The 26,594-nt window shown below is 53.9% G+C and overlaps 1 pseudogene; it reads left to right on the top strand.

Moving 5' to 3' along the window:
* Nucleotides 1-14,841: 14,841 nt before the first annotated feature.
* On the top strand, nt 14,842-25,914 carry LOC119040644 (CBY1-interacting BAR domain-containing protein 1-like; annotated as a pseudogene).
* Nucleotides 25,915-26,594: the final 680 nt, after the last annotated feature.

Genomic DNA, 26,594 nt, shown 5'->3' with positions numbered 1-26,594 from the left:
CCAGTGAGAAGACCACCTCTTGGGTGGGGGACAGAGTAGTTTATTTCTGCCCAGTGCCCATCCCCTGCTCTGGCGGGTAAGTGACTCCCTCTTGCCTTGGGGGAACTGCTGCTCCCAGCGTGGGCTGTCAATCATACACTTCCCCATCACCAACTTTAGAGTAAGACACTGTAATCCAGGTCTGGCCAATCACAGCATGCCATCTCCCTGCACATTCTGATTGGCCAAGGCATATGCCCATGATCCAGTCCAGACCAAGCAGAGCCCCGGGATTTTACAGGCGGGCCCTGAGAAACCCATGCTCTCTAGTGCTCTGTGCTTGCCACGGGCAAGGCTGACTTGTGTGGAAGCCTGGCTCTGTCAACAGCCATGACCCACCCATACTTGGCACAGCTGCATAAGGGAGGTCCCTCCGTGGAAGAACAGCAAGAGGCCAGACGGAGACGAACCAGGGAAAAGCAGAGTTCTGAGGACAGCAGATGAACCTGTGAATCCATCTTTGTGCTCCCCAACCCTGTGAGCCAAACACTGCCTTTTACTCAGCTTTCACTAGTTCCGATGGAGGCTTTGCCCAGAAACCAAAGGACGCTGCCTCCCAAATGCTCTGCTAGTATAGTATTACACACAGCCAACTCTAGCCTGCTCCTCCGAGGAAGTTCAAGGTCAAAGAAGTCACCTCCATCCAGAGGTCTCACAGAAAGAATTCGAAAGAGAGGGGGTCAGTCACCTGGGTCCCATTCAGAGTTTTAAGAATACCAGCCCTTCCTAACTGTGTCCACCAAAATGCTCCTAATTACACAGAAAACAGCAGTTATCTGAGGGTCTGGACGATTTGGCGGAAGCAGGATTGGCTTTTTTTTTTTGAAATCTTGTGTTTTACCTTAAAAACCTATGAAGAAATGTGCCATTCTACTCTATGATATACTAATACTTATCTTAATTTGTCTTAAAGGATCTTCCAACCAGCTCTGAAAACCACACCAGGGCTAAGCTGTGGCTGTGTGTACCCCCGGCATATCACAGCTTGCTGGAACCAGACATGATCTGGGTAGCAGGCTACAAGTTCTACTGGCTTTCAAGCCAAGAAGCAATGCCAGGCCTGGCCAGTTGGTTAGAGTGTTGTCCCAATACACGAATGTTATGGGTTCGATCCCCAGTCAGGGCACATATAAGAATCAACCAACGAATGTATCATTAAGTAAACAATGAATCAATGTTTCTCTCTTCCACTCTCTCTCTCTCAAATCAATAAAAATTTTTTAAAAAGTAAGCAAAGACAGAGGAAACCCTAAGGTTTACCCTCTACAGCAGTTCGGTCTGACCTACACTCCCATGCCTCACCCAGCAGCCCACAGTTCACCTGCACACCCTCCTATGGACCGGGGACAACTATTCTTTGAGGGAAGGTATCCCTCATCCCGACAGCCTAAGTGAGTGTTCTAGGGACCTGAGCTGCCTTGGGGCCGCTCGGCCGGGCCGGCCTTGGGCCCAGCTCTGCCCCCACAGCCTGTGCGCCCCAGCTTGAAAAGGAAAACAGGCACTCTTTGCCCCTTCCACGAGATGTGTGAACACAAGATCCCACCCAAACAGCACTCATTGCTGGGTGTCGTATGTGGGCATCGATACTATTCTGTGACCCTGCCTGAGCACTTCCCACATGGAAGGCGCTGGAGATGCAAAGGAACTGAACACACTGGGTCCCCGGTGCGATCCTGGGCTCCTGGGCCAGCGGTGGCCCTGCTGGGAGAGGCACAGTGGTGACAGGGTGCTGTTCCGTGCTGTGAACCCGCAGGAAAGCAAGGGGCCCTTGCATCCCATTTGCTGGCCATTGTGTATGTTGGGGACACAAGACTCGGACGAGACAAGGCCCTGCCTGGAGGCAAACGAGACAGGCTCCCAGTCCAGACTCACCGAAATGCTCAGCACACAGAGGGACGCAGGGTGTCCCACTCGTCACCTTCCGCGTGAACCTCACCGCGCATCTATGACGAGCCCGCACTGTCGTAGACACCAGGGGTCAGTGGAGACCGAGACCAGCCCCTGCTCTCAGGGAGAATCCTCTCCAGCACCCAAACACAATACACTACTCACAATGATACAATAACACACACACAGTGCTCACCCAGCACCCAGCTCAGCTCTAAGTGTTCGCTCAGCTCCTCTTCCCAATAACCGTGTTTTACGATCACCTCCACTTTACAGTTGAGAAAACTGAGGCTCAGAGAAGTAACCTGCCCAGGTAACTGAACTTAGAACTGTTACTATTAATTACTGATAATTGAAACTTCATGAACTGTTGTCACGTCCCAGGCACGCTCCTAAGCACATTATGTACATTCAAACACAGACTGACAATCTGCTGTTCGCACAAAAATTCTTCGAGAAGGGTTTATTATATTCATTTCTTATGCAAGTAAATCGAGGCTCTCAAAGGAGAGGGACTTGCGCAAATTCTCAGCGCTGGTAAGAGGCAAAGACAGACCGAAACCCAAGTCTCCGTGACCCACACACTTGGCTGTTTATAAGGCACTCTGCTGCCTCCCCAGGACATGACTTTGGCTACTAGGAACGTATACACAGACCCAGTGAGTCTTTAAACGAATCGTCATATTAAGTTCTGGGCTGCTGCCACTTCAGTGACTGCATCTCCCTGCGCGCCCGTCCCGGAAGCTGGTGTTCTGTTTGCTGGCCTAGGGGGCCGTTAAAACGAAAATGAGGAGCCGCAAGGAGCAGAGAGCAAGTATCAGTCTTCACTTCGGAAAACAACCCGACATTGCCTCCAGGGGAAGGCGGTGTCTTCTGCTCTCACGTGGAAAGAAGAGAAGAAAGAAAAAAGAGCGTTTTATAAGTGACTACTCATGCTTTCTCAGCACAGCCTGCTCTTCTTCCCTCCTGGCGCTGCGCCCGGGCGGGCGCTGTGCCCAGCAGCGGCCTGCGTGCTGCGTCCCTCCAGGGCCGCGGGCCTGAGGGCGCTGGCAGCGGGTGAGCACACCCTAGAGTTCCCATGGGGCGGAGACACGCCTTCCTCACCTGCAACCTCCCCCCCCCCCATAGGCCCACAGGACCGTGCTCCTCGGCCCCTGAGTGGGCTCCCTAGGTCACAAGGTGGGGACACCACTGAGGCACACAGTCAGGCGATGTCATCGTGACGGTGGTGGCACCCTTGCCAGGGCTAAGAGACATTCCAGACGTGACGGACTATCGCTCTTTCCTCCAGGGGCCTTGCCTCCCACCCACCTTCCCCTTCTTCCCTGGCCAGCTCTTGTTCGTCCTCCAAATCCCAAAGCCAGCTGCTCTCTCTGCCTGCGGCTCCCTTACCCCACAGGCCCCCAGAGCCAGTTCCTCCCATCACTCGGGGCACCTCCTAGGAGAGGGCCTCCCTGACCTCACCAGAAGTAGTTCTCTCTGACACCTCCCTACCTTGCCTTCTAGTCTTTTCAGCAGGTGTCCCTGGGTAAAGCGATCTTGACGCTTTCGGACCTGCCTCTTCCCACAAAGTCAGCCTGAGAAGGGACTCCCGTTCCCCACCAAGCCGAGGGAATGTGTCCACTGGAAGGGTCAATGGTACTCTGCTTCCTTTTCACCTGAAAACCCCCAGCAGACAGGCGACTCCAGGCTTCATGGAAGAATCCAGGGAGTAGGGAATCATTTCCCTTCTCTAGTCAGCCCGAGGCAGTCCTATGTGGACCAAACCAAAACCCAGAAGACTCTGCAAACGGGGGCTCTGTCTGCCTCAGACCCCAGCTCGCTCCAGGAGCCTCACTCCGCAAACTCTCTCAAATCCCAGGTATGAAGAGAGGCACTGGAGGCAGCGGGTAGGGAGCTCTGGAGGGAGAGACAGACCAGAGGGCCAGCTCCGAGGCCCGCAGACAGTGTGCCCTGCCCCCGCCTGCTCCTCTAAAAGGAGCCTGTGGACGCTCGACAGGTAACAGGCTGCACACTCAGCCCGAAGCCCAGCACACGGCAAGCGCTCGGTGAACTGCGGCACTGAGGGCAGTTACTGCCATCTCCGCCTCAGACCCCCCCAGGGACGCTTCCCCTTAAGAAGGTCTCTGCTTGCATCCCGCCTTAGGCTCTGCCTGTAGGAGACACTTAATTCTAACGTGTCTGCCTGCCTCCTATAAACCTGTCCCAAGTCCAGTTTGTGAAGAGCTACGCTTTGCTGCTAGAGTTGGGCTTTGGGCTTTTATGTTTATGAGGTTCCCCCCTTTCTCTTTTCCTTCTTTTTCTTTTAAAAAAATAAGTCCTTTTAGCCCTGACCAGTGTGGTTCTGTTGGTTGAAGCGTCGTCCCACAAAGCGAAAGGTCACCAGTTCAACCCCAATCAGGGCCCAAGCCTGAGTTGAGGGGTCGGTCCCAGGATGGGGTGCACGACGGGTAACCTGTTAATGTTTCTCTCCCTCTCTTTCTCCCTCCCTTCCCTTCTCTTTAAAAATAAATAAATAAAATCTTCAACAGAAAGAAAAGAAGAAGAAAGAAAAGGAACGGAGAACAACCCCGTGGGCAGCCCCGGGCCCGCATTAGCTGTGATGGAAAAAGAAGTTGTGCACTTTCATGTTGACGTGCTTTTTTCCAGCCACACGCAAGATGTGATTTGACCAGTTTTATAACAAAAACACCTTTTCCCGTTTAAGATCGAAACTCTTCCTTTCTCTGGAGCAACCAGCTCAGAGAGGTCTTCCCTGGAAGGCCGAGGCGTGCGGTGTCCGGGCGCCTCTCTGTTGTAGGGCCTGTGCCCAGGGTCCCTCCAGCCTTGGTTTCTCCGCCTGCAGCAGAGGAGCTGGTCCCTAAGGGGGGGGGGGTGCAACCGGAGGCTGGGGAGCCTCCCGGACCCCGATTAGTTAACTCGGAGCAAGCGCAGACGCAAGCAGCCGCAGAAGCCCTGGACAGCCCCGATGAAGAGTCCCCTCCAACGACAGGTCAGTTTTCTTCCCACGCATTTGCCGCCATCATCGAGCAGTTTCCCAGGCCGCTTTCCATGCGGCTGGACCAGTCTTTCTGGAATCCCTGCATTTTTCTCGTGAGACTCAAAGGCAGGCGGTGGGAATGATGAAAAGGAAGGAGGGCAGTGGGTGCACTTCAGAAAGGGCTGTTTGCTGGCACCTGAGAGGCCGCTGGAAATGGACACGGCTGGACAGAGCGCGCATCCCTCCCGTGGGCCCTGGTGGGGAAGCCGCTCCCGTCACTCTCGACCGTGCCACCAAGATGTCCCCCGCTCATGGCCTTCCTGCTCCTCCCCAGCCCAAGCAGCCCCAGGTGAACTTTTTCCACCTCAGGCCTCAGCTTACCAGTCCTCCCTCAGTGGCGCCCCCACCCCACCCCCGGCCCCCAGCCTGCCCCAGTTTCAGTGCCCCCACCCCGTGCACCCATGGCCCCCCCCCCCCACTTCTTCACCGCACGGAGCACAGTCACAGCTAGTTACATCTCACTGGTCGTTCCTCATCTCTGTCCCCCGCCAGCCCGGGGCCCATGAGGACAACTAGCGTGGGCATCTCCTGGGCTTCGCACATGGCAAATGACTGGCAAATACTTGAAAAGGTAAGTCTTCAAAAGAATGTATTAGGTATCTAGGACAGGACAGCAAAGTTTTTCTTAAAGGGCCCGAGAGTAAAATATTTTAGGCTTTGCTCATAAGAGGCAACATGGAGGCTGCTTTGGAGGTTCTTATACAACCACTTTAAATGTGATCGTTAAAATGTGAGAGCTGCCCTGGGGTAGCGATTTTTGTGATGTTCGGGGTATTGATGTTTCTCTCCCTTTCTCCTTCCCTTCCCCTCTAAAGATAAATAAATAAAATATAAAAAAAAAATGTGAGAGCTATTCTTAGCTCATGGACTGTAATCAACAGCAGCTGGCCAGGTCTGGCTTGGGGGATGCAGTTAGCTGACCCTTGATCAAGTACATGCCAGGCCCTCTGCTGGACTGGGGATGTGGCCGAAGTGCTGTTTGTACCTCAGTGTCACTACTCTCCCCTTCTGCAGGAACAGAACTCTGTACTTCGGATGGGCTCACAGTCTCTTGGAATACAGACTCTATTTCTCAGCCTCCCTTGCAGCTAGGTAGGCATGGCCATGTGACTAAGTTTACCCAATGAGATGCAAATGCTGGCATAGTGTGAAAGCCGCTGAGAATCTTCCACAAAAGGTAGCTAGCACATAGCCTCTCCCAGTTTTTTCTTTGTCCCTTCCTCTTTCCTGGTGGTTGGAATGTGGATGTGATGGCTGGAGCTCCAGAAGCCATATTCATCCACGAGTTGTCCAGGGGAATGGGGAGCCCTGTGTAGTGGGGCAAAAATACAGAAGGGCTGACTCTTTGAAATGGGGCGCCAGCCACACCAGGCCTGGATCCCCTTTCTGCTGGCCTTTTAGGCATGAGAGAGAAATGAACACTTCTGTTGTTCAAACCTCTGTGAGTTGTGGGCTCTACATTCTCAGCAGCTCATTTTAATCCTAGTATCAATAGTAAGGGGAAGAGGGGAGGGGTTACCAAAGGGAGTGAAAAACATTCCCTTCTCCACTTACCACCTAATTACGAGAAGACAAACAGGCACCCAACTCTAGGCCAGGGGCCCACTATACTGTGACTAAGTGCCCAGGTTGGTGCACGAGGAATCAGGGAGGCTCCAGGCAGGCAGGAAACTCCCATGGGGCAGGTGGCTTAATGCAAACATCGTAGATGAGGGGCTTGTGAGCCAGATCTGACCTGCAGATTGGCTCAGGGGTAGTGGGCTATACCATATTTCCTCAGCTTTTTATTTTGAAAAGCTGCCAGGAAAATGTAATGAACAATGAGCATTCATACACCCTCACTTAGCCCTGGCTGGTTTGGCTCAGTGGATTGAGGCTGGCTTGTGAACCAAAGTGCTGCCAGTTCGATTCCCAGTCAGGGCACATGCCTGGGTCGTGGGCCAGGTGGCCAGTAGGGGGCATGTGAGAGGTACACACCCTCACTTAGATTCACCACTTGGGACTGTCCTCTCACACTGCTCTCTCCCTACAGACACACAGCTGATGAGCATGTGTGTCTCCTAAGGACATTCTCTGACGAAACCACAGTTCACAGTTAGTGTGCAATAATACATAAAAAACATAAATGCCTGCACGGTAATAGTGTGTGATTATACTACTACCATACCAACATACAGTACACATACCCTAACCTGATACACACTTTACACCCCCATGTCCCCAGCTGTCCCAGTAATGTCTTTTGTAGTCCTTTGCCTTGCACTTAGCTGTCATATCTCTTTAGTCCCCTTTTGTCTAGGCCAATTCTGCTGTCATTTTTTGTTTTTGTTTTTTGTCTTTTATGACATGGACATTTTTGAAGAGTCCAGCTTAGTTTTTAGTAGAAAGTCTCCAATTTCTTTTTGTTTTTTCAAAATGTGAATTGGTATAAACCTTTAAAAGTCTGACATTTATCTCAAAACCTGAAGGTCTGCTGGCGATGAGAAGACACGGCTGGGTCAGCGGAGCTACCCCTGTGGCCTTCCGCACATCCTCCCAGCTCCCCTGTGCCCCCATCTGGTACCTGCAAACCCGCTTTAAAGGACGGGGATTTGGCTTGTGAGCACACGTGCGGAGACCTGGAGGTCCGAGCAGTCCTGTCCTGGAGGAGGCGTCCTAACCTCGAGGTGGCTGGAGATGGCTGCAGGAGCTGGCAGAAGGTGCGGCTACAGTAGGTGCAGGGCCCACACAGGCAAAAGCCAGCGGCTCCTCGTTCGAGAGCCGTCCAGAGCATGCCTAAGTCCCCGGGGAACCTGCTGCACCCCTCAGCTACCAAGGGGTCCTGGCCCCTCCTCGGATGCCCAGCGGGCACCCCAGTGACCACCTGAATTAGACTCTTGCGTATTCGACCTTTTGCTGAAATTCACTGGCAATGTCTGTGGACAAATACTGTGTCAGAGCTCTTTGCTGACCATGCCAAGGTGCGTTCTTCTCAAGTCAAGTGGTTTCACCATTTTATTTCAGGTGTGGACACACACACAGTGACAGACACGCGTATGCAAGCTGCCAGGTGGGGGGGTGGGGACGATGACTTCCTCTGCCACAGCCACCTGCGCGGCTCCGCCTGCTGGCAGTGAGCGTGTGCCCCTTCTGAAATGGTCAGAAAACTTGAGAAAAACAAAAATGTTACTCAATAAACAAAATAGCGTATGTGACCATTTGTATTAGAAATGAAACCCACACATGATGTTTGCACGTGTGTATGCCACCTGCTTGGAAGCATCTCTGTGATTACACTCGTTTCCATAGAAACGGCGTTCTGTCGGGATCTCTGGAGAGTTGTTGTTGCTTCGTCACGTGCTCCTACGCCATCTGACGCAGTTTGGTTCCAGTTCCAGTTTTGTTTCCAGTAGCATGCGTCCCAGTTACAGCTGAGTTATAAGGGGGCACTTGGGAACGCTTGCAGACAGTTTGGGTTGCCCAACTGGGGGGAGGAGTGCTGCTCCAGGAACCCCGTGAGTAGACCCTACAGCGCATGGGGCAGCCCCCCACTAAGGAGGCACTGGGCCAAGACGTCAACGGGCCAAGGCGGAGAATCCCAGTTACAGCCAGAAAACCACAGTGGAGCTGCTTCCTGGAGCTGAGGGGTCCCGGCTGCTCTGCACAGGGCATGGTCTGCCCCAGGAGCTCACCCCACCTTGGCAACAGAGTGAGCCAAAGGCCACCCTCTTTTACAGGTGAAGAAACTGGCACAGCAAGGTACATGCTTTGTCTCTAGCCGGCCACCATGCCCCACCCCCATCGTGACGCCCAGGAAGTCTGCCCTGCAAAGGGCCCCCCTGCCCCTGAGGGCTCGAGACCGTCCTTGAGCCCTTGGGTGGGGTCAGGTGTAGAACCCCTGCAGCCGCAGCCCCTCTCAGGGGCTCTCTGGTGTCCACACTCGGTAGTAGGGAAGGAGGCTCTGAAGCTGCCTTTCAGGTGAGACATTAACACCCCCACCCCCATTCTCGAATACTCCCCCGGCTGCACCCCTACACCCCCCTGGCCCAGGGATGCTGCCAGTGGCCACCTTGGACTTGTTTGAGGATTAAGTCTCTTAAAGATAAGAAGTATGTGTTGCCTCAGCTCTTATGAAATTTACTTGGCTTTTTTTCTTCATTCCACTGTCCTTCAAAACCAGGACCCACTTATTGGCATCAAAATTTAAACAGAGAGAAGGACCCCTCCCCCAAGAAATCCAGTTCCACACACCCCACCCCTACTCCAGCCTAAAACGGCACTGGGGCTTTTAGCGAGGAATTCTATAGGTTGGGTTTCCGCTAAGTGACACCCCACCCCAACCTGTCCAGGACCAGCCACACAGAGCCCCCTAAAGACATGAGTTTCCCTGAGTGACAGGGTGAACCCAAGTGTCCCTGGGCACCGCCGTTCCGGGGCAGCCGCTGGCCCGAGAGCCTGTCGTCCGAAGCCCGCCTGACCGGCAGCAGGAAACAGCCGCGTGGGGAGTCGTGGGGACAACGACACAGGGAGGACAGGACGAGACTCGGGCGTCTCTGTGCTCAATGTGGGAACAATCATTTCTAAGAAAAACAAATTAAAAATTAAAGGAGCTTCCTGCTGCATGATTTAAGATCTGGTTTGACTGGAATTACATCAAAAGGCATAAAATATAAACATTTCACAGAGTGGCTCTCCGGTCTCCGTCCCAGCCGCCCTCACTCCGCACACACGACACACACGCACACACATGCTCGGCCACGGACGGATCAAATGTCAACAACACTGGAAAAGAACTCCAAGTCACACGGGCCAGACCCGTCACCGGAGGGACAGGGCAAGAGGCCAGGGTGGGGTGGCCAGAGGGGGGCCTGCCCCCCTCCGGACGTTGAGAGACTTGCCCCCAAAGGCACAGCTAGTCACAGGCCAGGATGAGGACGGATGCAGGTCCTCAGTGCCAGGAATTCATGAGGTCGGTAGTTTGTGATTACCGACCCCTTTACTCCTCTGACAGCCCCAGGGGACACTGCTGTCCTCCCACCACGACCCACCGAGGAAAGTGACACAAAGAGGCTGACTGACCTGGTGAAGACACACCAGGACCGAGCCCCTGCTCTTTGCTGCTTTGCATATGGAGGGAGGCAGGGTAACAGCTCCCCAAAAGGTCCATGTCCTATGGCCCAAAACTCTGCGACAATGTCCCCTTACATAGCAAAGGGACTTTGCAGCTGTGATTAAGGGTCTAGAGACAGAGATTACCCTGGACGAGGGTCCTTGTCAGAGGGACACAGGAGGTCAGGGTCAGAGAGAGGTTTGAAGACGCCACACTGCTGGCTTTGAAGATGGGGCAGAAGGCAAGGAAGGCAGAAAAATGCTGGCAAGGGCAAAGAAACAAGACCGTGCCCTAGCAGATGAGAAAATCAAGGCACTAAGAAGTTAAAAGGGTGAGTGAGCGGTAGACCCACGCAGGCAGCAGGCCTTGAGCCCGGGCCCCAATCGCTGGGGGGACCCATGGGCCGCTGGCCTCAGAAGCGGTCTGCAGACGACCAAGGACCAGCCAGAAGAACCCACATTCCAGTGCTTCTGCAAAGGCAGGGGCCTCCTGTACTAAGAGAGCGATGGAACCTTTCTCCAGTCCAACCTAGAGGCTCCCTGTGCAGACAACAGGTGCAGTCCAAGAGACCACAGGGCCCCAGGGATGGCTGGGACTATGATGTCACTGTGCCCCTCATTCAGTAAATATTTTCTTGGTATCTTTTTGGTGGCAGGTGAGAAGCGGACAGGAGTCCAGGGATCCAAGCCTCAGATGGGCTTGCCTATCCCAGCCTGGGGACCACAGGCAGGTGGGAGGCAAAGAAGGTACAGCATGGAGATTGACAATGTGGCAGGGTCACAACGGCCGCAGAGACTGGGGCCACCACCCCCATGCTCAATGCCAGGGCCCACATGAAGGCCGGGGGAGAACAGTGACTGTCTCACTCTTGGCCAGAGTCTCCTCCCTGCTACCTGTGCTCACCCCTGGTGGAGGGTTTGCACCGTGAAGACACTCCTGGACCTCCTCCCCAGAGCAGGGCCCACCAACCAACCCGTTGCATCACCGTGATACCCAGGAGCTGGTCGGGACACAGGCTCCAGGATGCCCCCCGGCCCACGAAACCGGACCCTTGATTTTAACCAGGTTCCACCTGGTGCTGACCCCGGAACACGGAGAAGCACTGGCTGGAGGGCTGGCAGCTTGCTGGGGCTGGGGCTCTCTGCAGCCCTCCAACCTGAATAGTCTCAGTTGTGGGTGCAGTGGGACACATTAAAACCACAAAAGGGCATCTTTAAAACTGTCTGCAAGGAGGGTTTTGTAAGTGCACGGTTATCTGGGCGCCCATCAGCCTGCAGAGTAGCCCTTCAATCTCCTTTTACAGCTACACCTGGGCCGGCGGCATCCCACCCTCCCTTAACACCCCCCAATTCCCACCCAAAACTTTCTCCGGTCCATTTCAAACACACTCTCCCCTCCCAGAGTGGAGGGCAGGACATGACTGAGGCAGGGACCAAAGGAAAGGCTGCCTTGGCCAGGGATTTACCCTCACGAACAACCCGAGCTGTGCCCTGAGCTGGCCCTGTGTGGACAAGGTGCTGGAACGACCCGAACAGCCATGGACAGGGGCTCAGTTAAAGCGTGTGAACACTGCGTGTGGCTGAGCGAGATGCGGCCATTCTGTGTGACACTGAGGGTTACGTGCTGATGTCCCCCTGGGCTGGCAGGTTGGCAAGCCAAAGAGCGAGCATGGCTCCATTTTTGTAAAAGCAGCATATAGGTGTCATTTAAAATGTTGAGCTAACGATGGCTTCACTTTGCACCCTATTATAATAAAGTGATTCATATATTTTTTTAATCTCACTATAAGAGATTAATATTTTAAGTTTTAAAACTGCCACATGAAATTGTAGCTATTTGGCTATTGTGACCTACAAAAATGGCAACGGCATATGGTTTGATCTAACACGTGGGTACACTTAGGGATAATTTATAACTGGTAAGTAAGTAAGACAACCGTGAGTGAACACTGCGCACTGTTAAATTGTACACATGCAGTGGAGCGAGCAGTCAAAAAGGCTGCCCCGCTGGAGGGCCCAGTAAAAGCAAGTTCAGGCTCGGTGTGCAGGGCTGTGGGAGGTGATGCTGGTGGGTGAGGGTTGGAAGTCCCTCTGACCATCTCTATTGCTGAGCCTTTAAGATCCAGAATGTTCTGTAAGGAGTTGGAATGGCATGAAGGGTTAACGGGGGCATCTGGGAGAGCTCAGTCTGCGAATGCAATTTTCCGTGTAAACGCTACTGTCAGGTAGGAACAGCCGCCATCTTCGGAGGGTCACCTCGAAGCAGGGGCTGTGCTGAGCGTGTGCACCCTTGGAATTTCCCCCAAGAACTCAGGTGGAGGCAACTCTTATCACGCCCTCTGGCCCTCTGTTCTCTAAACGAGGGACAAAGGGCCGATGCCAGAGGTCAGGCGGTGCAGGACCGCTGCAGGCACGGCCTGGGGCACGCCTTGCTCGGCCCGGGCCCCCCAGCTGGGACCACCCCGCCAAGGACGCCGGCCCACCAGAGCCACACCACGGGCCTTTCTGACCCACCACAGGCGGCGCTCCGGGCCTTTCGGCCCAAAATACTGAGATAATAAATCCCTGACTCCGTCAACGACCCAAACCCCAAATAAAATTCCCGCTCAGCGCATGAGAACCCAGGTTCCAAAACACTCATGGAATAAAAAAAGTCCTACCTTTACACCGGAAGTTACCCTGCGCCATCCGTTCACAGGTGTGGGCAGTTCTCTGCAGGGATGCTGATTACAAAATCCTTGGTCGAAACGAACAAACGCTAGAAAACCACCGAATCACCATTGAATGCACTGGGATTCACACAAGCAAGTTTTTAAAAACGCGCTCGAACGTACTGTCCTTGTTTGGCCCCTTCCGCAGGACTCCCCGCTGACCCTGGCCCCGTGGGTCCGGACTGCGCAGCCCACTTGCACACGGGGCCCTTTGTATCCTGCGGTTTCACATCCGCAGATTCAGTCCGTCGAGGAGGCTCACACAACTGTATCTTCACATTCCCACCTGCGAATTCGCTACTGGAAAATGCGTTTTTCTACTGAAGAATGGTTGAGGTGGTGTGTTGGGAGGGCTGGCTGTGGAGGGTTGATCATTTGCCGTCTGCGCCCCTAACCCCCGCTTTGTTCAATGTCAACTGCGCTATAAAATACGGGGAGCGGGCGGGAAGGCCTGCGGTCTGTGGTGCGTAACACCCTCGTACAGGGTTGCAGGCATGTCCTTGAGAGCCAGAATGCCTGAGTCTGAGTGCCAGCTTGGCTGCTTTCTGTGCGACCTTGGGCGAGTTACTCACCCTCTCTGCCCCTCAATGTCCCGTTCTGTCAAATGTCACGAGGCCTGCATGAGCCAGGCAGACAGGGCTTAGAGCGCCTGGGTGAGGCCCATCATAGGGCTAGAGAGGGCTTATTATAACCTGTCTGTAACAATGGAGGGCAGACAGCTTTATCATAAAGCAAGGAGCTCCTCTGTATCATCCCAATGGGTTTGGTTTGGTTTTTTTAGGAATTTAACCACAGCTTCCACAGGAAAGCCGCCCGCCGGGTGCGTGGTGCTGGCGCTTTATGCACAGGCAGTGGGGTGGGAGTGAGTGAGGCGCAGACCTCATCTGGTCCCCACACTTCCCGGCCTCCTCTAGGGGCTGCAGCTTCCTCATGTGGCGAATGTCAGCGATCGTGGTGCCGCATCAAGCCGTCCCCACGCAGTGTCTGGTGTGCTGATGCTCTAGAAAGTGTGAGATGTCATCACTTCACCTCACAGCCCCCACAGTGCTGCTATGTCAACGGCCCTCTCTAAGGGTCTCTCCCCCGTCTATAGAACCATGTTTCCCTGAGATCTGTGGAACCCGGGCGCTGCCACCTACAAGTTGCGTGACCCCAGTTGGCCCCTTGGTCAGAGCGGTGCCCAGAGACACCAAAAGTGTGGGTCCGATCCCTGGTCAGCGCACATACAAGAATCAACCAGTGATGCATCAATAAGTGGAACAACAAATTGCTATTTCTCTCTCTCTCTCCCTCTCCAAAATCAATAAATAAAATATTTTTTAAATGTTGTGTAACCTTGGAATAGTTACTAAACTCCCCAGAACCTCAGCCTGCCTATCTATAAAATGGGAATACCATGGTTATTTGGCCCCAGGTTGGCTGGGAGGATTAAGTGATATAAGGAATGTAAAATGTTCAACACAATGCATGGAATATAATGTATGTCCAATAAATGGAGAGCATTGTTACTCTCCCCAATCTTCATGAAGACCGTGTAGCAGACTCGCTACAACGGGTTCCATACAGAACCTGGGAAAGCTGAGATCAGAGGTTAAACATGCGCCTTAGATCACACAGGTAACAAGCAGGGCGTGTCTTAATAACCTCTCATTGTTTCCTGTGTGTTTGTTGAGTCTTCCCATTCGCTGTGTGGTCCCGAGATTTCCTGTGGACTCCGGCACCGATCCTGGTGGGCACGGAGTAGTTCGGTCCGTCGGGGCTCTGGAAGGGTGCAGTGCCCACGAGCCTGAGGAGCCCGAGTCGGAGCCCAGCCGCGCCAAGCTAACGACGCCCACTGGGATGGATGTCCCACCCGGCCTGGGCCTTGTCCATCTTCTTCCTGTTTCCCTCCCCAGGGACCACCTGGTCTCCCCAGGGACTGCCCTGTTTGGACTCTGGATCAGTACATGCACAAAGAACTGGGGGTGGGCTCTCAGGCTCCAGCGGCGGCAGCTCATGACCCCCAGTGCACACCTAGGCCCCGTTGGGCCAGGCTGTGGGGCCCCAGTCCCGGGTTTCTGTGGCGCACAAGGCAAAATGTTGGGGCACAGCCTGGAACACCCAGACACTCAAACCAGACGACAGCGTTTTGCTGTCGCAAACAGGGAGAAGCACTTTGGAGAAGCCATGCCAAATACTTGCTGTTGATGTGTGGGAACTGCCAGGCTACGAGACGAAGCAGACCTCCTAGTGAGTGAAATAAATGCATGTGTCTCTACAGAGACCCCACACTTAAAGGAAGGCCTGAAAAACTCTGCCGATGAGTTTGCCAAACTTCAGGATTACCGACAAGCAGAGGTTGAAAGACCTGAAGTCAGAGTACTTGAACCACTGAGGGAACCACTGTGAAAACGAGACAAGATGACCCCAAAGCACCACCAACAGCAATGAATGGAGAAGCTTAACAGTCAACTCGGCCAGAAAGGACACGTCGGCAAAACCCGTCGGACCGACAGGTCCTTCCGCCGGCAGAACCCGAAGTATGGAGAGCTAAGTGGGCGCTACCAAGCACCTCATCGCCTGCAGGGTGATCATCACTGACAGTTTCGAAAAGCAGAGAATAAAGGTATACGTAAAGACTGTATTTTCAGAATCTGTCACTATTGAAATGTGATCTCATGGCAAAGCTGTAGAGGTCTACGTGGCCGCCTACCAAAATATCAAAAGGAAGAGTTAGAGGTTTTCCGAAATTCTCTGTGTGCACCTGGTGACCCATCTCGTTTAGGCGACGTGAGAGCGAATTCAAAGTCACCTCCTCAGAGACCACCACCAGGAAAGGCTCACCAGGCAGAAGGTGGCGAAGAGGGTGAACACGTAGACGTAACAGAAGGAAAAATGAATTTGCTTCAGTAAACTGCACGTTTCCATTTCTACCCGAAATGACTTGGGATCCAGAATTACTACACTGTAACACTTCATACCGGCTCGTACACTACACCTCAGGATGGATCCCATTGGAAATGGGAAATAATTAAAGAAAATTCATGCTGACAAAAACGAAGGCTTTAAAAACCAGTCCACACCTGTCGTGTCGACATCCTGTCTAGCAGTAAGTGATCTTTCTGTATAGGTACTATTTTTTTAAAAAAAGATCATGTCTTTTTAAAGTATTTCATATTAATGTACTATATGTGCCTAATTGAAGTTGCAATAGTAAATAGATGACAAAAAGGAAACTATTTAACAATTCTACCTGCTTCCTTTAGGTTAAGATGCTATTCCTTTACTCTCAGACCCTCTGATTAAATACATACTCTATTCCATAAAGCTGTGCTCAAAAAGATGTCTCTTTTTTTTTTCATTTTTACTGCAACCTGAAGTTTCATCACTTGATACTCAAACTGACTTTTCAACAAGAGTTGAACCATCACTCTTGATTAAAAGCAGCGGGAACCTAGAATATCCATGTTTTACAACTGCATGCAGCATAACTTTTAGCTTTGGAAACAAAGCCACATTCAGCCTGGTCCTGGTTTGGAGGAAAACCGCCGTCACCCCACCCCGCTGTCGTGGGGGACAGCTCTGGGACGCTGTCACCCGGTGGGATGCGGCCGCAGAAGACACCCTGGGAAACCAGAAGTTATTCCAAATTCTATGAAAATTCTACCAAAATACCACCTACTAAAAAGGAGCATGTAGTCACATTCACCCCTGAAAATGTAAACAGTTTGAGCAGAGTCGCTGGTTGTCTGAGCTTTTGCTTCTTTAGACAGGGATTCGCACTTTTGTTACTTCACAGATCCTGGCCAGGCAAATGAAAACTATAAAATTTATAAAGTCACTGGGGAAAATGACAAAAAAAATCAGTTATGCATAACAGAAAAATGCTTTCTAGAAAGCTTAAAATAAAATAAAAGGAACCGGTGTGGTCAGAATTACTCTCGAAAACCCCATCACTCCTGCACAAAAAACACTGTCAGCAGGGTGTGTGCAGACAAGCCTACGGGACAAGGAGGGCGGAGGTGACAGTGAAAGGACTCCCCCCCGCCGTGGGGCGAGGTGTGGACAGGTGGGGAATGGAGGGCGTACACGTACACACACACGTGAACTACGGCATCCCTTCCCTTCCCTCCCTGGCGTGTGTACAGTTAACAGCCGGCGTGGCACTCACACTCGATGAGGCTCCCCTACAGTGTGAGATAGGAAGGTCGGGGGCAGAGGCAGTGGCCCAGCAACCCCACGACAGGGACCGGGTGGCACGTGCCTGTTTCTAGAACCGCCCGAGCCCTGGGGGGTTCTGCCCCCAGTACCCCCTCCCGAGACGCTCGCATTTTCTCCAGGCACCAAAGGCCGTGAGGTTCGGTCCTGCATCTGGGCTTGGGCTCAGGGCTGGCAGGAGAGCCCCCTGGATGGGACAGATGGGTTCTCGGCAGATGAGGGTGGCAGATGGGGCAACGGCGCACGGGGGCCAGGCAGGCCTCCTGGGTGGCTCAGTGCGTGACAGTGGGCCCCGGGGCTGTGTGGCGACAAGCACGCCCCGTCACCCACAGCAGACCAGCCCATGTGTCATGCAGGGAAGCTGGCCAGGCATGGTCCACCTTGCTCGAGCTGTTCCCCGTATCTCCTGATGCGGGAAATCGTTGACCCACCCTCCACGCAGACCATTTCAAAAGCCCGGTGGCACAGCAGTTCCCGGTCATATGACCTGGCCTTGGATTTTGGCAGCCAATGAATGACCATTTGGCTTCTGTCACTTTGAGCTGGGTTGCAGTCACCTGTCATGGACACCTTTCTCCAGAAGAGTGCTGATATGTAGATAACATGTAGATTAGAATACTGTCGTGTAAAGCCGTGATGTGGACATGTGTCCTGTCCACACTCCCGCCCACAGGACGTGCTGAGCTCCCCAGGAGCCTCCCAGGCACCCAGCCCAGCAGCCTGGGTCAAGAGCAGGCACCACCAGCCCCGGCCGATGCCATCACCCAGCGATGCACAGTCTTCTCTCAGAAACACGCCCTTCAAACAGCATCCTCCTTCATCCATCCAGCTCGCCTCCTCCTGGTACCTCGAAGTGCTTTTTTGAGGGCAAGTAATATTTGGCAGCTTTAACAAAGAAAAGAAAAAAGGCTGGCTGCCATAGTGAGAAGAAGGTACGTTTTTTATTTCTCACAAATTGCTTGGGGAAAAAAATGGCCAGGTTGTTAGAGGAACAGAGGTAGGATATGAAGGGGTTCATCTGTTTGTTTAAAATGAATTTTTTTAAAATAATGAATAAATAAAATACGATTTTCCTTTATACTGCAGGGAGGCTTAAAGGCCAGTTTCTCTAGGCAAGAACTTTTTTCTAAAGCACACAGTGTGTCCACAGGAAAACTCATGGCCACCCGATGCTTTGAATCACTCTCTTACTTCCTCATAAAGCCGCAGTCCTTAGAGAACTGGAAATTTGAGAGAAACCTGCTTCTTTTGATGAGCCACCCGAGTACGAATGGTATCACCCGGGAAAAGAAACCAAACCTCATTCCAGATTTCGTTCTGGAGGGTCACGGTGCTTTGGACAGCATGCTTGCTTTCCATGAGGAAACCACCTATTTTGAAAAGGCTTTTTTGAAAAACAAACAAAGAACTCTGCTCCTAATGTATTTAAATTGGTAAGACGTTCTGTTGCCCTCTTGCATCAAACGCAGGCATGGGATGATGTCACGGGTACTTGATAGACCAATGTCGACAACAGGACATGAGCAGCGCTGCCGAGGTGAGAAGCGAAGAAAGGGGACTTTCAAAGGTAGAGTGGAGAAACCTGGCGAGCACTGCCTGGGTCCCAGTGACCAGGGTCAGCTTCAGCAGTGATGAGTCATGTGGACAGCACGTCCCCTTGACGTGATGTGGTAAGAAGGCCTGTCACCTCGGGGTCTTCCTCCCCCCAGCCCATGGCCCCTGGGTGCGTCTGATGTGAGAATCACATCAGATCACTCCCAAGTGACGGGTGGTCTACAGAACACACGATCGGTCTCCTCCAAACCGTCCAGGTCGCCCAAACCAGAGAAAGTCTGGGAGACCCGTGGCCTGGAAGAGCCAGGGACACAGGGCATCTGAGTGTGATGCGGTGACTTGGGTGGGATCCTGGAGCAGGAGGAGGACATTAGAAGAAAACTAAGCAAATTTATATAAAGTCCTGGCTTCAGTTAATAACGATGAATCGACAGTGGTTCATTAATTGTAATGAACACACAGTATTAATATGTTAACAGGAGAACTGCAATAAATACATGAAAACTGTACTGCATTCGCAATTTTTCTATAGTTAGAAATATTCTAAGATTGTTTATTTAAAAAAGAAACAAATATTGTAACCTTGTCTAGTATGTTTTTCATTTGTTTGAAGAACTGTTTTAACAATTGATTTACAAAGCCAAGGGCTCTGTTTTGAACTTGACTTAATTTAGATCCTTTTTAAATTTCCAAAATCAAGTATATTTTAGTTTTTCATTAATAATTTTTATCATGCATCCAGGATTTTTCCTTAAACCACTGATAATGCTAATTCTATGATCTTTAATTATTCCTTTTTATAAAGTACCTGCTGTTTTCATTATTAATCTTTTCAGTTCTCAAATACCTGCTTAATGAATTCTTCACATTAAATTATTGCTGTTTAAATAACTCTTGTGGTTTCTACCTTCCTAACTGGGCCCTGATTTGCATACTTGCTCACACAAGTCACCGAGTCCTCAGATTATTTGTTGGGTGCCTCCTCGGTGGCACACACTGTTCTAGATGGGGAACCACAACGGCGACAAGACCTTCTCTGACATCGGAACCTCCCAGCCCACTGAGAGCAGGCAGACAGGAAACACTTCACCAACAGAACAATTTTATGGGCAGATCCCATAGGGTGGCATTGCAGAGAGAGGTTAAAGGAGTCCTGTGACCGGGGCAGATGAGCCGTTCAGAGGCCCGAGTGATAAGCCAGCCGCCTTCAGACGTCGGGAGGCAGGGCTGCTGGTGCAGAGACCTGAGCAGGGAGAGAGGCTGGTCTGGGCGAGGACAGGAGGCGGCCAGCATGCCTGAGGAGGGCGAGCCCGTCAGTGCACCGAAAGGAAGCGATGGACTCGAAGAGGCACCACAAGCTGCAAGGCAGGTGCTTGGGAGCCAAGGTGAGGCGCTCTGCTTCAGTTCTCAGTGAGATGGGAATCCACGGGGGGTGGGGGAGTTGTTTTTCAGTGAGAGGTGGGATAGGGTCTGATTGAATAGACTATGGTAAAGTTGCACTGCACAAGGGGAAGGGTCAAGGGCACGCGACTGGATAGAGCCAGCTGACAGGTCTGTCCAAGAGACAACGGGCCCCAAACTAGGGGTTGAAGAATGGGAGTGGAGGGAGATGGGTTTGGAAGTTATGGTGATAAGACTTGCTGAGTGAACATACAAGGGAAGGGGAAGGGAAGGGATTGAGAGAGAGACGGCTTTGAAATCTTTTGCTTGAACTGGACGGACGGGTGGCAGCGCCGTGTCACGGGCTGTTGTAAGGCAGCGACGTGGAGGTGGAGCGGTGAGGAAGGACCGCTGCTCTGATCTGGTTGTGCCAGGTTTGGCAGGCAGTTAGATGTCCAGGTGGGGCTGGCACATGGGCAGTTGGAGATGCCAGTTCAAGTTCAGGGAAGAGATCCAGGCAGAAGATCTACTGCAAAGTCATCAGAACAAGGTGAGGTCCCCTAGCCAGGGACGACAGCAACAGGAGAGAAGGTCAGAGTCAGAACCCCAGGGGGTGGGGGTACAGAAAGAGCCAGCAAAGGGGACCAAGAAGGAAGAGCCAGTGAACCAGCAGGAACACGGGTGCGTGCAGGGACACAGGAACCTAGGGGGCACTTCAAGAAGGCGGGGTTAGTCAAAGTGCTGCTCTGAGACTCCGAGAACAAGGAGGCGGGAGTTCACGAGGGCTTTCACGAGGTGCCTCAGCGCCACTTCGGGGCAGTAATGGGCACGAGACCCGAGAGCAGGAGCAGGAGGGAAAGGAGCGCACTGGCCGCAGCAGACAGTGCCTCAAGCGTGGAGGTGGCCCTGTGCTCCAGCGTGGTGGCTCCTTCACAGAGAGTGACAGCCAGCTGTGACCGAGGGTCTGCACAGTGGCTCTCAGCTGGGGACAAAATGCCCCTCAAGGGACGTTTGCCAGTGTCTTGAGACGCTTTCCAGTTGTCATACTGGAGGGCCCACTGGCATCCAGTGGGCAGAGGTCAGGTCCTGCCAGCACCTCCCTCTGCACAGCACAGCCCCTCCCCAGGGAATGCTAACCAGTCCCACGTGCTGAGAGCATCACGGCTGAGCCCTGACGGGTGTGGCTTAGTGGGTTGAGCATCTTCCTGCAAACCAAGAGGTCACCAGCTGGATTCCCAGTCAGGGCACATGCCTGGGTTACAGGCCAGGTCCCAGGTTGAGGTCTTGCCAGAAGCCACCAATCAATGTTTCCCTCCCACATACATGTTTCTTTCCCTCTCTCTCCCTCCCTTCCCTCCCCTCTCCTCTAAGAATAAATAATAAAATATTTTTATAAAAAAGAGTACCAAGCCTGAGAAATAGCGGTCTACAGGAATGACCCCAAGGCTGGGTATGGGGGTGCAGGGGATTAAAACCGATGATACAGGAGAGGAAGGGTGAAGGAGAGGAGGGGCAAATTTCAGGAGCCAAGTCCTCCCAAAGCCGGACATGTGCGCAGCAGGACACCAGCGTGGGGCACGGGCCTGAGACAGGGCCAAGGCTCTGCTTCCACTGTCGCAGGAAGAAAGACCGCAGGCCCCCTTCCCAGATGGTGGGCTCCCACCGCTGCTATGGGGGACCCAGGCTGTGTCCTGGCCACAACTGACTGGACGTAGGGTGGATCCTTGTCTGAGCTGGCCCAAGCAGATTCTCTGTCCTGGGAGCTTGAGGGGGCCATGGGCTTCCGGTGACCTCTGAGCAGTAGTGGACGCCACCTGAGGTGGCCTGTGTCCTGCAATGAGCAGAGAACAGGGGGACAGCCGACGGACTGAGGGGGGAGACCAAAGGCAACCCCACAGCTGGCCGGACAGCATGGAGAGAGAGGGCTTCTGTGGGGGCTCTCAGTGGGTTCCTGACTTCATCGTCACCCCTCATGTGGTGGTCTCACTGCCAGCCCCGAATCCCCCATCAGGGCCCTTAATTCTTTAAAAAGATGATCTTCGTGCTTAAGCTAATTTGTTGTTTGTGACCAAGTCATCCCTAAGTCCATGTTCACTGTTTAATGTTTGGGAAGGCCTAGAAAACACAAATTTTTTATAGGTACAAGCAGTTGCATGGACATCTATCAGCTGTGACATTTTTGTGACAAACAGTAGTGTCATTTTTGCCTGTTCAATATCCATTTTGCTTGGAGTGTCTACAGGGATAGGATGTGGGACTGAAGTTGGTGGTGGGCATTTCACCTTCTGAAGGGCATGATCTACCTTCAAATGAAATCAGGAAAGGAAAGCAAACGAGAAATGGAGAATGATTGCCGATGGCCTTTCAGTACCTGGATCCAGCTGTGCCTGAAGCTACTGGCCTTTTCAACAACATGAGCCAATAAATCCCTTCCTTCCTCTGAGGCAGTTCACATAGGGTTTCTGTTCACCTGCAATTCAATAAGTTGCAGGAAGCTTCTTGGGTCAGGAACTTGTGCTCAAGAATCAATCGTAAGACAGTGCTCCTTTCCAACCCTGAGCTGGAAGAAAGAATCCCCGTGCTGGCTGGACTCTCTGGCACCTGCCTCCTTTTTTCAATTTCTCTGAAGAAGAAACATATTCCGAGTGCACTGCGAGCACTCCGAGCACTCCAAGGATTAAGAGAAGGGGCTGAGAGGAGAAATGGGGCGGGGCAGACCGAACCTTCTCTCTCAGTAAGAGCAGGGACATTGTCCGCACCAGGAAGAATGGGCCGAAAAGGAGGGCCGCGCTGACAGAGGCTTCACCACCCTCAGGTGTCGGGAGCTGAAGAGGAGGCTGGCCAGGCAGACCTGCGGCCTCCAGGTGGGCGTGGGGGGGGGGGCTCTGGAGCGGCCTGGGCAGCATGGAACGCATTTGCATTTGGCCGCTGCCACTTCCTGTTTTCAAAGGGCAGGAGGCGTTGTTCCAGAGACGCCTCGTCCTCTCCTACTGGACAGCAACTATTTCTCGCCAAACACTATTTTTGCTACATTCAGTGGAGATGAATCAGACACCAACGGCTCCGGTTTATTTTATACAAAACAGAGTTCTGTGATGATGGGAAGGTTCGCAAGACCGGTGGGGTTTATTGAGAGCAGAAGAACAATGAATCGTTCCAAGATGTGAGTCAATGCCACACCCCCGGCTCCCCTCACTGGGCCTGAGCCGTGCTGCACCCCCCAGGAGGGGCAGCGGGCTGGCCGCAGGCCACCTCTCACTGGGGACGGCTCCTCGGAACGAGGTCTTAGAAACACTCCATCCCTTTACCCTCGAGGCCTGTTTGGATGTTGGAAATGGCCCCCCACCAGAAGCTGGGCTCCTGGTCTCTCCCACCTGACGCTTCTCCAGCCCAGGAGTGACGGCGCTCCCACCAGGAAACACGCTCCTTTCTGACCTCTCCAGCCGGCTCTAGGTGGCCGATTTTGGCGCAGGTCCGGGGACGTCACCCAGCCTTTGAGCTGGGGCCTGTTTCAGTCTGACTGTGAAAACAACAGGAAGGAACCATCAGAAGGTTCACTCGAAGTCCCACTGTGGTCCAGGGGTCTGGAATATTCCCAAGTGTCTGCGGCAGCCTGGTGGGGCCATCTGCAGAGGGTCTTTCCTCCCGTCACAGAAGAGCCCGGTGCGAGGGTGTCCTGGCTGCGGATGGGAGTGCAGCCACGGTGACCTTGACACAGGTAAAGAAACGGGTTGGAAGAAAAGCAGGAGACTTGGAACTCCAGCAAACAGCACTCAAAGCTGTGTCCAGATCGTCCCTCTAATGCACTGGTTCTCGACGGGAGAAGAGTCTGCCCCCGGAGACGAATTTTGTCACGACTTGGGGAGGGGCTGCTCCTGGCATCGAGGGGGCGGAGGGCAGGGATGCTGCTAAACGCCCTCCGGTGCACAGGACAGCCCGCCGGCAAGGAAGCATTTGCCCAAAATATCCATAGTGCCCTGACCAAGGAGCCCTGCGCGAGCCACATGCCGGGGTCTCAGAGAGAGGAGGGCTCCGGAGTCAGACCCGAGGAGCTATTTCTCCAAACCCCGCAGTGTAACGAGGGCCCCGCAGGGCCCACCAACAATGCCAGCCACCAGCAATGGGATTCTCACTGGCTGGCTCGCGGCCTTGCATGCTCAAAGATCTCGATAAGAATGTTTCAGGGCACCGGTGTATGAATTAGGAGCACTTAGGCTGCCAAGAGCGACCTAAACGACAAGGGCTCGTTCTTCTCCCGCAGTGGGACTTCAAGATGTCGGGCCCTCTCTGTGATTCTCGGGCTTCCCACCCTGAGTACAAGGCACTCCTCAGCTCCATGGCCCTCCCTCAACCCCTTCCCCAGCAGCAAGGCGACGGGAGGGCCACTGTGTTGCCCAAGGCTGGCTCCCAAGAGGCCCTGGGGCCCCAGGACTGCTACCAAGGCGAGTCTGGGCCGGCCTGTGGGAGGAGGGGAGCCCAGGAGGGACTGAGCAGGAGCTCCCGGCCCAGAGCCAGCCAGCCCTCACCTGCCTGGGCTGGCTGCAGGGGATGCCGTGCTCCGTCTGCCCCGAAAGGACACGGCGTGGGCTGTCTGTGCCACCCCACGGCCCCAACAGGCCCGAGGCAATGACCCACAGCCAGGCTCCTGACAGGTTGTGGCCACAGGCGACTCTGACTCTGGGCGAGGGAAGACTCCTCACTCATCAGAACCATCTGAATGGCAAAACCAGCCAAGGCTTTGCAGCCTCTAAGTCACGGCATCAAGCAGGAAGGGCAGCTTCTTGTCCACCATCTTCCTTCCCCCTCCCCAATGCCAGCCCCACCCCTGTAACCCCCCCAACCCCCTCCACCTCGGAAGGAGGCACCACAGGAAGCAAGGTGCGTGGATGGGCAGGCTGGCGTCCCGCTGGGCGGGCGGGTGGCAGTCTGCAAGGCCGCAGTGCCCGCCCAGCGCCCGCCTTGTGCCCCACACTGCCTCTCTGTGTCCCGGCTGAGTCTCTGCTGCCTCCCCCTCCTGCAGATGGTTAGCTGCTTCCATTGTTCCCCTCACAGGGCCAGTCCAAACCACAGAGCTTGGCACCACCTTCAAGCCTCCCGTTTGCCAGCGTCTGTTTGTCAGCTCCCAGGCGAGCCGGTCAGGGTTGACGGCTGACAGGAGCCCTGTTCTCCAGCTGAGGGGGCGGCCACGCGTTACAAAAGGCTGCAGCGCTGGGGCCATTCATTCCTCTGGCAGCAAAGGGCTTTGGGAAGCAGCAAGGCCCCGGGCAAGACGAGGGGCATTGTACAGCGGGCTGGCTCACGTGGGGAGCGCCCCTCTGTCACGGCCTTCCTGCTCCTGGGTCCAACGGAGGGCGGAGCAGAGGGGCAGGAGGGGATCTTCAGACCAACTCTGCCTGGGTCCCACGGTAGCCCGAGTGGTCTCTTCAGAGCCTACGTGTGATCACGTCGGCAGAGCCTGCTGACGCCCGTCACCAGCTGTACAGCTCCAAGGGCAAAGTCCGTGAATGGCCACGGATCGGACCTCCTCTCCCTGCGTGCCCCGCCACCCCACCTCGCTCAGTATGCCCCGTCACACTGGCCTTGCGTGGCTCCTCCCACCCCCCACCACCACCCCCGGGCGTTATCCGACAGACACTGGACTGGAAGCCGCCCCGCCCTTTGCTCAGGAGCCCCACTCAGCAAAGCCGGCCCCGGACCCATCTAAGGGGCCTCCCCGTCCCTCCCCGTCCCGCTTGTTACCGCTGTGCCTGCACATCTGTCTCTCGGGTCGTCTGGTCGATGCCTGTCGTTCATCTCACAGTCAGACCATGACCTGCGTGAGACCCAGCCTTTCTGGCCACATCACTGTATCTCAGCCCCTGGTCCAGAGGAAGCACTCAGTGAATTCCGAACGCCTCCAAACGGCTCCTGCCCGCAGAGAAGCCCCCACAGCAAGGCGTTCGCTGCCAGCCAGCCCGCAGCTGCGTGGCCTGCCCCAAAAGCTCTCCTCGGGCCGCATTCGCCTACAGTGTACCCTAGACCTTGAGGCAAGAGCTTGCAAGCAAGGGATTGAGTTGGAAGCTGAGCCCACGGGTCAGCTGGTGGGAAGTGAGAAAACAGCCCAGGCAGCCTAGCCACAGCTCATAGAGGCAGGCACCCTCTGCCCCAGTGAAAGTGTCCCCACTCGTCCATTCGTTTAATCCACAGACAGGACTCTGAGCCAGGTGCCCGGGCCCCATCCCGAGCAAGCAGGCATGGCCCCTGCCCTCTCTTCACCAAAAGAGCAACAGAGCACAGGGGTTAAGATCGTGGGGCTTGGAGCCTGTGTTCGAATCCCAGACTTCTCCTCTTTCCAGCTGTGCATCCTGGGGCACCTCACCTGGCCTCTCTGTGCCTGAACTTGCTGTACCCTGAACGGGATCGTGACGGTCCCTGCTTCACAGAGTGCCGTGAGGCTTGAATGAGTAGATACTTATAAAGTGTTCAGGAGACTGTCAGCCAGCACGTAGAAGCGCCCAATGAACATCAGTGTGATCATTTCAAGCGAGTGGAGAAGGTGGATGTTAACAAGGAAACGTGTGATTCCAAGCGGCCCCAGCAACGTGGGGCAGGACAGACCCTGTTCGCATCCTGCCTGTTCGCACCCCACCCAGCCGACGCGCAGTCCTTCCCTTTGCTTTTATGAGGCGGCAGCCACAGACACCCCACAGCCACCCCAC

This window comes from Artibeus jamaicensis, unplaced genomic scaffold (genome assembly GCF_021234435.1).
Source record: "Artibeus jamaicensis isolate MK-2021 breed Jamaican fruit bat unplaced genomic scaffold, CSHL_Jam_final contig_685, whole genome shotgun sequence".
In the NCBI taxonomy this organism is placed as follows: domain Eukaryota; kingdom Metazoa; phylum Chordata; class Mammalia; order Chiroptera; family Phyllostomidae; genus Artibeus; species Artibeus jamaicensis.
This window is presented reverse-complemented; position numbering and strand designations above follow the sequence as displayed.